The 12,538-nt window shown below is 44.2% G+C and overlaps 2 protein-coding genes across 8 annotated transcripts in view; one reads left to right on the forward strand and one right to left on the reverse strand.

The window, feature by feature from the left end:
- The window catches only part of chl1b (cell adhesion molecule L1-like b), a 610,347-nt gene extending 600,700 nt beyond the window's left edge, over nucleotides 1-9,647 (reverse strand). For 3 of the 7 annotated variants that reach the window (XM_055647709.1, XM_055647710.1, XM_055647711.1), the window contains exons 1-2: nucleotides 9,530-9,644; nucleotides 8,476-8,566 (exon numbers count right to left, since the gene is read on the reverse strand). The gene's annotated coding sequence lies outside the window, so the exon portion shown is untranslated. Of the gene's footprint in view, nucleotides 1-8,475; nucleotides 8,567-9,529 lie in introns of all 7 variants that reach the window. The other 4 variants (XM_055647708.1, XM_055647706.1, XM_055647714.1 and 1 more) reach the window with 4 other exon arrangements.
- trnt1 (tRNA nucleotidyl transferase, CCA-adding, 1) overlaps nucleotides 1-12,538 on the forward strand; it is a 210,413-nt gene that overhangs the window by 99,930 nt on the left and 97,945 nt on the right. The gene's annotated exons all lie outside the window — the stretch shown is intronic.

Here is a 12,538-nt window from a genome sequence, read left to right on the forward strand (position 1 = left end):
TCCCAATCTACCCCATTATAGTCCTTGCACATTTTCTATCTACACTTTCTCGGTGAAGCTATTACACTATATTGCTGTTACACTAGATTTAGCTTAGGTATTACTCTCTTTTGTACAACCTCTTATACTTGTAGTAAGATGGAACTGCAGATGCTGGTTTAAACCGAAACGTAGACACAAAATGCTGGAGTAACTCAGCACGACAGGCAGCGTCTCTGGAGACCCTGGTCTCGACCCAGAACATCACCCATTCCTTCTCTCCAGAGATGCAGCCTGTCCCTCTGAGTTACTCCAGCATTTTGTGTCTACTCTTATACTTGTATATGACTTGATTTTATGTATATGTGGTATGTTTTGACTGTTGACATGAAAAACAAAGTTATCGTGTACATGTGACAATATTAAACCATTCTTACTCAAAATAATAAGGTCAGAAAATATAACTATCATGTGCATCTCTGAGGTCGCAAGTTCAGATTATGGTTGGACGTCAGATTATACTTCATGAAGATCATGATCTCTCATCCTCATTGTCTGACTAGTTATCAAAAATATCATCTTCTTCACTTCAGAAATTATTCAGCTCCAGATATTAGCTGGAAATTCTCATCAACCAGAAGAGCTAAACAGCTGAGACACTTATTATTTTTTCAGCCTCAGCATTCTTGCTTCAACCATACTTATCCATTTGATAAAACAGGGATAACACACAAATGCAAACATAACAGTTATACATACAATTTGCGAGAAAGGGAGGATGACTCAGAATTGAATTGCAATACATCTAAGAAATGACAAACAAAGTGTGATAAATAGTGTAATATTCCCCCTCATTCAACTTCCAAAAAAATCAGAATAACAAGAGACACTGTGAAACTGGTATTTCTGAGTCACATTCGTTATTGAGGCATTGAAACTTCTTGCAACTTATGACTTTTAACCCAGCAAGTCCTCAGTTGATCTTAAAGGAACATGCTACAAAGCAAGTAACACTCTTCCAGCTCATAAGGATTGTTGCCACTCAATGAATGGATTCTGAGATGATGAGAAGAGAGTGGGAGTGCTGACAAGCAGTCAGTAAGAACTGTATAAGCTAGTGAAGAGCCTGCAGAAGCCACGATATTTGTGCAAGAAGATTAAGAGACAATCCTGGGCTGCAGCCAAGTGCTGCTGGCAAGAGGTTGCCAATGAGATCTGTGAATTACTGCTTTTGGAGCCAAATGATTGTCCCCACTCAGCCTGCTCCAGTGGACTGGAGGAAAAAGCAGATTGAATTCTTCCCATTTTGCAATGGAGCTGAGATAAGTTCCCAAATGTGGAAGTGAGCAGCAAAAACCTTGGAGTAAATATCACCAGCACCTTGTCCTGGACTAGCCATACCGAAGCAATGACCAAGAAAGCACAGCAACACTTCTATTTCCTTGGAAGGTTTAAAGTTCAACCCTGGAGGCTGTTATGGCATTTGTTTTGGAGGACGGCTGATGCGTGGCCCAATTACACATACTCTGTCTGATCCCCATGATGCTTAACTTATTACAAAACTCTACAAATTCAGATTTATAACTGATAATCGATCCATCGTCATTTTCATACTCAAAATGTACTACTGCTGAAATTGGACATCGTGCAGTACTGTCTGCCCCTGAGCAGATGCGCTTGTGGAGGTCAGCGGCCTTGCTGATCTCTGGCTGCCTGAGTCTCTGGCTTCCTCGTGGGTCTCTCCAGGCATCTCTGGCTGTTCCTGGAGTCTCTGCTCTCCCTCTCTTCTCAATTTTACAATCTACTTCAATTCACGGGAAGCAAATAATGTTACTTTTCCATAACATTGCAGCAATATTTTGAGTCATCCTGCAATTTATATGGAGTTTATCAACAATTAATTTATCTTTGCAGAAGTTCCAAATCCTGCACATAGAATAAAAAAGGTCTTCTTACTTTTAATCGTTTCATTTACCAGACGGTGCCAGCAGCAGGAATAGTTCACAGACTATCAATTTCCCTTAATAGCTTGAAAACGTCAACCAATTCAACTCTTAACCTTCTAAATTACAAAGACTTAATCAATTAACACCCCATATCTTAATACTTCAATCTATACTGTTAAAATGCTGCTTATCATTATATTACCAGCAAACCTCTATGCATAACTTTATTTTCCCCCAGTGTCTGGTCATTCATAATCATGAAAGAATAGTTGTGACGCCAACACCACTAAGCATGTACTGCTAATTTGATTTTTAAACTTACAATGCTGCAGACACTCACGAGGTCAGGCAGCATCTGTGGAAAGAGGAACAGAAGTTAACAATCGTTGATCCTTCCCCGGAAATGGGAAAGAGAGAAAAGCTGGTTAGTTTTAAATTGCAGAGAAGGTTGGGAGAAGGATAGGCCAAAGTGAATGTGTGCTAGGTGAGGCCCAGGCTGCTGTAGCGATGCACAGATCGATGGATCACTGGGAATAATAAAGTGTTCTGAACTTCAAGACTGGTGGTCAGGCCCAACAGGTCATGGTGCACTGTAAATCAGTATCTCAGATAGATGGAGAGACAAGGTGGTTTACAAAAAACCCCTCAAAGTGCTGAAATAACTCAGCGGGTCACGCAGCATCTCCAGAGAACGTGAATAGATAGTTTACAGCTGAAATGGCCTGTTGTGACACAGACTGAGAGAGTAAATTCTCAAAGATCGTAGAATTCAATATTGAGCGTAGAAGGTCTCGAAGTACCTTGGTGGAAGATGAGGTTCCTCAGGCTTGCATTGAGGTTCCACAGGCTTGCATTGCGCTTTGCTATTACAGTACTAGGAGAGCACAAACAGACAGGTCAGACTGGGATGGAGATTTAATATGGCAGACAACAGGAAGCTCAGGGATTGAACATTGGTGCTCCACAAAACACTCACTAGATCTGCATTTGGTTCATGTACCGAGTTACATGATGTATTTGCCAAACAGACCTAAAATACGATGCATGGATGCTAGAACAATCAATTCACTCTGAGTACAATAGATAGGGCAAAGGTAAAGATATGAAGTGCAGTATAGTTCAGAAGCCTGAAAACAGAGGGGAGACTGCAATGTGAGCACTGACATAGAAACATAGAAACATAGAAAAAAGGTGCAGGAGTAGGCCATTCGGCCCTTCGAGCCTGCACCGCCATTCAATATGATCATGGCTGATCATCCAACTCACACAAATCACAGTGGACAGAACAAGTGTTAGTAAATCTGTTTCTCTTTCTAGATGCTGCCTGGCCTGATGACTGTTCCCAGCATTTTATCATTTTGTTTCAGATTTCCAGCAATTGGAATACCTGCCTATCATCCTTGGTTTTTAAATAATTTCCCTATAATTCCATGGGATTCAGCTTCAGCTAACGGTCTCCTCAAATAAACATTATCAAATCCCTTAAGAAAGTCCATACAAATAACATTTATCACTCATGGAAATCAACATAGTTCTCACCCTGGTTAACCAAAAAATGTCATTGTGCTCGGTCACTCTATACTCAATTACAGACTCTAATAATTATAGACTCTTCTAATTTGTTGACAACAGATGCTCATCTAACTGATCATTCATTCTCTTTTTTCACTCTCTCTATTTTATAAAATAACAATGTATACTATCCAATTTTTAATTTAATGGAAGAGTTCCCTTTATCAAGAAAATTTTATTTTGTGCAATGGTGAGGTTCTGTCAGTTTTCAATGTCATTACAATTTTTTTTAAAACAGTATCCATTTTGAGGCGCATTTGGCTCTGATTCATCCTTTATTTCGTTGGGATGCTATCGTCATCCTTTAAACAGTCACAAAGTAACCCATTCAAACCCCCTCATTTTTATTCACAATATCAACTATCTATTTTTAAAGGGCCTATATTGCTCCTGATGATTCTTCAACATAATTGTAAAAATTAAGTTCATCAGAATTGTTCTTTGATTTTGATACATATTGCAATTTTATGGATCTTCCTATCTGTGATTTCTTTCTATCTCCCTGTTAGGATCAACAATATTTTTTGAATTTTGTTCACTTTTGCCTTTAACCTTGTGTCCTGCACCTCTCATCAAAAGTTGTTTCTCTTCACAAGAAGGCTTATGCCCTTTAGGACATAAGCTGTTCTGTCATCATGTTAAATTACTTTTGGAAAGCCTCCCACAGGACACATGCAGTGTTGGTTGTGAGCAGGTATGCCCAGTTCATCACGGATAGCTTCTTTCTCAACACATGGAGGACAGCCAACATCCCCATCTGTGCTCTTCACAGTGGTTTAAAGCTTCTCATTTTTTAATATTACACATTGGGGTCAGTAGCAGACAAATATTCATGGACTGTTAACTAAATCTGGGTCATTATGCAATACTAACTCTAACATGCAGACATAAGGAACAGCAGATGCTGGTTTACAACTCTAACATGTCATAAGGTATATCAGCTTAATTTTAGTTTAGAGATACAGCGCGGAAACAAGCCCTTTGGCCCATCGGGTCCGCACTGGCCAATGATCACCGCACACTAACACTATCCTACACACACTAGGGACAATTTTACATTTATACTAAGCCAATTAACCTACAAACCTGTACGTCTTTGAGGTTTGGGAAGAAACTGGGGATCACAGAGAAAGCCCATGCAGGTCACGGGGAGAACATACAAACTCCAGACAACCAAAATGCTGATGCAACCAAAGCGTTTATAGTAATATCACTTTCGTCTTAAATCCTTATCTGTCTCTTTCTACCCATAAATTCTTCATATGCGCAAACCTTGCATAATATGCATTCACCACGTATGTACTTTCATGCAGAAATTCTAAAGAAACTCCTCCTTATCTGCAATTTTTCTTAACTTCCTTGCATAAGCCGCACTGAATTTCAGGTAGTTTGCTACCAAGTCTCAGTAATGCCCTTCATGATTTTATGTTTTTTTTGTAGGCAATTTTGATATAGCGGGAGAACTAAACTCTTCTAATCCTAACGACTGTGGTCTTGTCCGTAACGAAAATCCTGGTCTTTCACAGAAGATGAAATCATCGCGAACAGAGTGAGCATGGAATTAAAGGCTGAGAGAACATGTAACAGACTGACAGCTGCAGAACATTGATAAAGAGTACCCTTTCAAATCCTCATATGAATACTGCAAATTTCCTCAGGGATTCTCCAAAACAGCTCCCATGAAATCAGCTGAAGATTAGCTAGGTCTCCAGGTCAATCTGCAAACAGGTTAGCAGTTGAAATTACAGCAGCCAATTGGGAGAAGTTGCAAAGAAATTTATTTCTGGCATAAGGCTTCCATGGGTAAAAGGTGATACTGGTAACTAGCACTTAAAGTACACCATGGTAGAAGCTACCCAGTCAGTTTTCCAACAAAAAAACGAGTGTACTGTTTAACATTGGTGCGTGAATCAAAGGCAAAGACATATGACGCAGAAACAAATGCGGGGACTTTTACCCTTCGTTAAATTACAGAGAAGTTGATGGAGATAATTAAAATAGAAATAATCATAAAAGGGTAAAAAATAAATAATGATAAACATGGTGTGCTGGTATCAGCTCTTCACAAATCCTGGAACAAATCTCCTTGAAAGGAGAAGCCCATGATATCATCGTGTTTTTCAGGGGAGAGTGAACAAGTGGTGCCTTTATTAAAAAATGTTAAAACTATTACATAATGCAGACTTAAACTGTCACTTATCGTGTAGTAATGAAAATTAGAAAAGATGTCCAAATGTCCGGCAATATTATAATACGTTATTGTCTTCAACAAACACTCTTTTCAAAAACCATATTCCAACCTTTCAGGGCAGTACACAGAAAGTGTAAAGCAAACAATCAACATGAAGCATGCTATCAGGTTGAGTGGCACATCTTGACTCTGGAGAGTAGGATTAATCAAGGAAAGTGCACTATCATATTTGCACTTGAAAGCTAAAGCATTCAAAAACTGACATGGCCTGCAAGACATGGGCTCCTCTTTAATACCAGAAGTGCAATAAACGTGAAGGCACTATAATTCATACTAAAAATCTCTACCATGTGAAAAAAAAGTCACCCCAATGTCACGATATCCATAAATAACTAAGTTTAATATAAATTCTAGAATATAATGTGAGGACCTAAAGAATCATGCTGGAACAAGAAAACTGTAGATGCTGGGAAAGAAACATAGTCATCATCCAATCTGAGTTTGTTTTTTACCATGCAGAGGAGATGCATCATGACCACCATATTCAGAACAACCTGTAACCAGGACTAGAGAGTCTGAGCTATAGGGAGAAGTTGAAGTTGAGCAGCACTCCTTGGAGCGCTGGAGGATGAGGAGTGATTTTATAGAGGTGTATAAAATCATGAGAGGAATAGTTTGGGTCGATGCACAGAATCTCTTGCCCAGAGCAGAGGAATCGAGGACCAGAGGACATACGTCCAGGTGACGAGCTGAAATATTATCCATACGGTGTACTTGGTCCATGGAGAATGGATTTTCCAGCAATCATCACCACTATAATCTGATAAAAATGTGAAATATAGCACAGTCTACAGATATTGAAAAGATGTAATAAAGACTGTAGATAGTGGCAATACAGCAGGCCAAAGTGAATGTCTAAAGCTAAAAGAGATTATGACATTTCTAAAGCATGTATACCCAGGAGCACTCATGTTGATACCAACTGTTGGAACATAGAACACTAAAGCACAGGAGCAGGCCCTTCAACCTACAACGTCGGTGATAAACATGATGCCAAGTTAAATTAATCTGCGCTGCTTGCACCTGATCCATATCCCCACTCCCTCCTCCCCTCCCCTCTACTACTGATGACAACTGTTTCACATTTGTAGTATTCTTTGAACTAAGAATCAATCTCTCACATTGGTGGAATAATCGGATTTGTTATTTTCATAACCGAGATTTGCATTTGTGTTCCAACATTTATCAAGAGGTAAGAAACAAAATACAGCTTGCAACCATCTGCCCTTTTAGTTAAGATTTGCACGTGTTCGGCATGCATGACCTGCCACGCCTCCTTTAGTGTCAATTTTGCTGTCAGATTTACAAATTGAACCTTTGAAGATTCATTCCCCGTTGAAATGTGCTGGAAATTCAAACATATCAATCAAACACTGATGCCTGCAAATAACTGAAGATTTTTTTTTGGGATCAACCTTTCGGATGAGAGCATAATAAAGCTGGAGAAATCCCTATCCGAGTGTTAACAAACAAATAAGAGTTAAATGTCAGGTTGCTACGCAACAAACTGCCCATTTGCAATTGTGCACGGATTAGAGTCTTGATTCCCCTCCAACTTTTCCTTCCAAACATGCTGCAGGTACCGTTTGACGCTTCACAATGCCCGCGGGCATCCCATGCATTGTCCCCAGAGCTCGGGTGGCGTACTCACACTCCAGGGATTTAAAACGCAGTATTACAGCCCTAAAGTGCTTGGCTTCGAGCTCCGTGAACAGATACATCGCGGGAATACATGTTGTGAAAATCTATTCTAGTGAGCAACCTTTTAAATCCCGTGCGGGTCGCGGTGGCGGTGCCAGTCAACGGCGTGAAAGCAATCCTGCTGCCAACCTGCCAGCCAGCACCTTGGATGCTGGAGCGGCCCCGGACACCAGGGACAGACACCTGTGGCTCTCGGCAGCACACCCGTCACTCCCTCCCCGAGATACCGGTCACTCCCTCCCCGGGGCACCGGTCACTCCCTCCCCGAGACACAGGTCACTCCCTCTCCGGGGCACCGGTCACTCCCTCCCCGGGGCACCCGTCACTCCCTCCCCGAGATACCGGTCCCCGGGACACAGGCTACTCCCTCCCCGGGGCACCCGTCACTCCCTCCCCGAGATACCGGTCACTCCCTCCCCGGGGCACCGGTCACTCCCTCCCCGGGACACAGGTCACTCCCTCCCCGGGACACAGGTCACTCCCTCTCCGTGCACCGTCAATATCCGAGGCACCGGTCACTCCCTTTCTGGGGCATCCGTCCCTCTCTCTCGGGTAACCCACCACTTTACCAGACACTCTCTCCCCGAGTAACCCACCACTCCCTCTCCGGGACACCTGTCACTCTCTCTTTGGCCATCCGTTACTCCCTCTCCGTTACTCCCTCTCGTAACACCCTCCCTTCACTCCCTGTCCGGGACACAAGCCCCTCTCCGGACCACCCATGCCCCCCCCCCCCCCCCCCCCCCGCCTCTCTCTTTCTCTCTGCGGGCACCTGTCACCGCGGCTGCCCCGGGCCACTGCCGCCGCTACCAGCTACCGCGCCCCCGGACAGTAAACGCAACCTTCAAAGTTTCCCAGGCGAGGGGCTGCTACCCCTGACACTGCCTGTGTCACCATCACACTCTGGACTTGACAACCTCAGCTCCGCTCCGAGGAGCCCCCGCTGACTGCACAGGTCATACCAACCCCTCCCCGATGTATTAATAAAAAAGGATGTACCTCCTCGTCTTAAAATAAAAGCCCTACCGTTGGCACTGTCCGTGGCACGAGTACACACCCTCGAAATAGCGCGGCCAAAGCTCACTCGGGACGTGGGCTGGGTTCCTTCTCCAACAATCTAGTTTTTTTTTTCAGGGTTGGGGGGGGAGTGGAAGAAAGAAATGAATGAATACACAAATAAATAAATAAATAAATAAATAGACTGGGAGAAGTGCCACAAGGGGCTGGGAGGAAAACTATCTAAATAGCTTGACGTTGCTGCCAGCCAGCTCAAGGCTGGCGTGTTTCTCGGGCTGGACAAAGAGGGGCGACCGACCGACCTCACCGTGACTCGCAATGGTTCGCCGCTGCCAGCGGTTTAAAGGAATCCATGACAACGTGCCAGAAGGGAAAACAGGAGGGCAAGAATCCCGAATAAAGGCTTTAGGGGAGGGAGGGCGGGGGGGGTCGGTCGACGTGTGCTTTAGATTTTTTTTTTCTTTAACGCTATCTTCCCAGCAAAAAAAGAAGGAAAGACCCCCACGAACAACTGGAATTTCAGGGGAAGGAAGGAACCCCAAATGTGTTACAAAATAACCCCGCACGCCAAGTGTTCCCCAAATCTGCCTTCGGTCTGTTTTTTTTTTTAAAGCTTGCAAATTGTGCATGCTTTTACACTGGCTCTTTAAAACAGTGCAACAAAAGCACACACAGAGGGAGCATCTTGCTCCTCATCCATATCTGTTCAATCCCCCCCAGCGGGTCCGGATTTAATTATTTCAGCGACTTAACAGCGACTAAACCTGCACAGTCTAACAATCTTCGCCAAACCGAATAAGAGGTTTTTGTTATTGTGTAGAGTTCACTGCATAAAAATCGCCCTCCGAGGGGTAACGCGAAGAAAGCATTGCACATTCAGACATTGCAACAACTGATGAATTTTAATATTTTTTAAGGAACATGTCTTGGTCCGATTTGCATTCATCAGGTAAGACAGGAGTTCGTTCCTGTTTTACGGCATTACAAGTCTACAAAGGACGTGCATAGCAAGCAATTTGTTATTATTTTTAATGTAAGTATAGCCAGTTATTTCTACACCAACCTGTGAGCCGCCTCGCCACAGCCACCCATCCTCACCGTCAAATACCGCTCTGTACACCCAGATGCCGCTTACGTCATCGAGGTGTCAGTCAGGGCTGGGCGCGTCTCGGCAGCTCGCCTTCTAACCCGGCCTGGGCACCACAGAGGGGAGCAGGCAGCCCTGGTGATAGACACCACCCCGACCCGTCTAACAGTAACAGTCCCCACAGAGAGAGCCCACTCAGCGTCCAACACCCCCCACAGATAGAGCCCACTCAGTGTCTAACACGCCCCACACAAAGGGAACTCACTCCCCGTCCATCACATCCCCATATATAGAACCCATTCAACGTCCAACACATCCCAGAGATAGAACCCACTCAGCATCTACACACCACCATCCCTCTCACACACAGAGCCCACTCCCCCTCCAACTCCCCGCTCAACAAAGAGAGCACATTCACATCCCACAGAGATAATCCATTCACTGTCTAACACCCACCCCCTCACAGAGATAGAACCCACTCCCCATCCAACACATCGCCATAGTCACTACCCTTCCTCTTCCTACACATCCCACAGAGAGAGCATCTAACACTCCCCATGGATACTGACCATCCGGACCCGTCCAACGCATCCCAGAGATAGAGCCTCGACCCCTCCCCATCCTACACATTCCACACAGAGAGAGCCCACCAGGGGTCTAACACCCTCCCCCTCTGGTACAGAGAGAGCTCACTCCCTGTGCAACACATCACACAGAGGCACATGGAAACCATTCCCCATCCAACACATCCCATAGATACAATTCACGCAGCGTCTAACATTCCCCATAGAGAGAACCCACTCCTTGTCCAACACATCTCACAGATGGTCACCACCTCTCCTCATCCAACACCAGCCTAGAGATAACTGCCACCAATTCCCATTAAACACATCACATAGAATAGAACCCACACCATGTCAGACAGCCCTCCCCCCACAGAGAGCACCCACCCCACCTGTCCAACACATCCCACAGATAGTCACCACCCCTGGAGATAAACACCACCCTTTCCCATTTAAAACATCTCCGTGGATAGAAATCACCCCTTCCCATCCAACCGAATCACATAGACAGAAACCACCAACACATGAAGAAACCACCAAATCTTCCCCTGCATAGTCAGCCATACAGCCAACTCGCAGAACTTGAGTGTGTATCACGTAAAAAGGATGCCACAAGTCACACATACACACAGACGCCTCCACCAGGCACTCATGTCATGTATGCATAGACAGCGAATGTGCACAGATCACACCCCATATCACAGTTTAAGGATAAGGGGGAAATCTTTTAGGACCGGGATGAGAAAAACACACAGAGAGTGGTGAGTCTCTGGAATTCTCTGCCACAGAATGTAGTTGAGGCCAGTTCATTGGCTATATTTAAGAGGGAGTTAGATGTGGCCCTTGTGGCTAAAGGGATCAGAGGATATGGAGAGAAGGCAGGTACAGGATACTGAGTTGGATGATCAGCCATGATCATATTGAATGGCGGTGCAGGCTCGAAGGGCCGAATGGCCTACTCTTGCACCTATTTTCTATGTTTCTATGTTTCTATATCAAAACATGGAGGAACCCATCCCACACACATTTATGCAGACAACCTCCAACACATGCTCTTGTACAGACAATGCCATCATACCGCTCATATATAGACACCCCCAGCTCAAACCGTCATGCACTGACACATTAACACGGAGCCTCACATGGATAGAAACCTCCAACATACATCCTCCCTCACACTGACGCCAGCACCAGCTACTCATACCCCACAGAGAGACCCCCCCAACATACATCCTTGCACTGCCAGAATACACCAATATAGATCCTCATGCATAGATTCATCCCCAGCATCACCTTATCCTCAGCAAACTGTAGACAGTGACACTCCAAGTACATGCAAAGATATCACCTTCTTATCATGCAAAGAGGCCCCAACAATGCACATCCTTACAAACTCGCTGCCTCCACATACACGGAAGTAGACATCCTCTCCCCAATTCCCTCCCCCACGTCAACACACACAGAGACTCTCGACATGAACAGATATCCCATCACACAGCCCTGGATCAATTAGCACACACCCAACATGTATGTCCACATACACACCTACACACACACAGCACCCCCCCAACCCCCACCTACACCCCCTGCACAGTACCTCACCACTCAAACACACACATATCCTGTTTGTAAAGGGATGGCAGGTTATTTTACCCAGAGGCAGCCTCTCAGACATCTGGGAGTTACTGTGTCTAATTTCCCCACAGTAAAATAAGCCATTAAGTTCCTATTTTTATGTCATATACAACTCGAATTGGTGAGATTTATAATTCCAAAATTGTTTCACCTCTCCAAGTGGATGTTATCACATTACACTTCCTTTTGAATTACCAAAGCTGATACCGTGTTTCTCCCCCATCAGAGAACATACTGTAGCTATAGGTGAGAGGGGAAATGTTTAATGGAGATGCATGGGGCAGGTTTTTTAGACAGAGAGCGGTGGGGGCCTGGAACACATTGGTATTGGTGGTGGCAGATAGCTGGGTGACATTTAAGAGACTTTTGGATCGGCACTTGGAAGCGCAGGGGATAGAGGGATATGGATCATATATATGGGCAGATGAGATCAGTTTAACTTGGTTTGTGCCGAAGGGCCTGTACCTGTGTTGCATTGCTCTATGTTCTATTCCACTTCCTGTGCATCCCTCCCCTGCTTTTCCAGGTCACTGAGCTCCTGCACTCATCAGGCTACTTCCACTCCTCTTGCTAATCATCCCATGAGACACTATTTCCTCCAGTACGCATGGATACACCCCAATGAATATGTTATAATTGCACATCTATTTTTTGCCGTATACAAGTGTTTTTCAATCAAAGACAGTCAGTTTTGACTGTTCAACAAATCTGACTTTTCATCTTTAATTTTAGCTAAAGACTAATTTTACTAAGAATAATTTTACTTCGTTGTTACCTTCCCCTCTGC

This window comes from Leucoraja erinacea, chromosome 16 (assembly GCF_028641065.1).
Source record: "Leucoraja erinacea ecotype New England chromosome 16, Leri_hhj_1, whole genome shotgun sequence".
Taxonomy (NCBI): domain Eukaryota; kingdom Metazoa; phylum Chordata; class Chondrichthyes; order Rajiformes; family Rajidae; genus Leucoraja; species Leucoraja erinaceus.